At 43.2% G+C, this 992-nt stretch overlaps 1 non-coding gene across 1 annotated transcript; it reads left to right on the forward strand.

Annotated features, from left to right (window-relative positions):
• The first annotated feature begins 228 nt into the window (after positions 1-228).
• LOC118017691 lies at positions 229-337 on the forward strand. The gene has a single exon (XR_004681211.1). It is a non-coding gene; the product is annotated as a U6 spliceosomal RNA (small nuclear RNA).
• Positions 338-992: the final 655 nt, after the last annotated feature.

Raw genomic sequence — 992 nt, forward strand, 5'->3', positions numbered from 1 at the left:
GAAATGGAGATGATGGTGAGACAGACCATCTTTCAGTTACAGCATGCTATAATTCTGTTTCCACTAGGGGTGTAGTGGGCAGGGTTTGGAGGAAAATAAACATAATTTTGAATCCTGGTTTTTATACTTTCTAAATGTGTGGCCTTGGCCAAGTCTCTTGATCTCTTTGAATCTTGGTTTACATCTTCAGTAAAACATGGAAGGTAGCCCTTTCCTTGAAGTTGGGGGGTGCTCCCTTTGGCAGTGCATATACTAAAATTGGAATGATACAGAAGAGATTAGCATGGGCCATGTGCAAGAATGACATGCAAATTGAGGGGGAGGGTTAAATAATATTGCGTGTTTGAAAGCAGCTAGAACAGCTCTCATCACACGGGAGGCATTCAATCCATGTTAGAACCTCTCACTTCTTTCCTGGCTTTCTTGAAGGGAAAATGCCTGAGCATGAGGCGAAAGAAGTTTGTTGGCTCTGGAGGTTTCCATTCTTTCCACATCTAATTCTGTTTATTTATATTTGCTTACATCTTAGCAAATCCAATTCATTTATTCCTTCCAATCTGTCTGTCCTTGAAGATTTTTCCCTGGAGCCATTCCTTCAAAAGGAGGGCAGGTCTTCAGCTCAGGTCATGATCCTGGAGTCCCGGATCGAGTCCCGCATCGGGCTCCCTGCTCAGCAGGGAGTCTGCTTCTCCCTCTGACCCTCCCCCCTCTCATTCTCTCTCTGTCTCTATCTCATTCTCTCTCTCAAATAAATAAATAAAATCTTTAAAAATATATATATACACAAAGAAAAAAAACAAAAGGAGGGCAGGTCTGTGGATAGCTGGAGGGAGGGAACCAGAAGGAGCAGGTGGCAGATACTATGCCACTCAGCTACCCAACCTTCTGACCAGGATAAGGATTTTTTTTTCACAGCTCAGAGTTCTCTGGGACAGCTGACACATACCAGGGACCTTATCTTTCTTCTTTATGCAGAAGTCACCATCATAAGT

Source organism: Mirounga leonina, unplaced genomic scaffold, assembly GCF_011800145.1.
Source record: "Mirounga leonina isolate KUSES-001 unplaced genomic scaffold, KU_Mleo_1.0 Mir_104, whole genome shotgun sequence".
Taxonomy (NCBI): Eukaryota; Metazoa; Chordata; class Mammalia; order Carnivora; family Phocidae; genus Mirounga; species Mirounga leonina.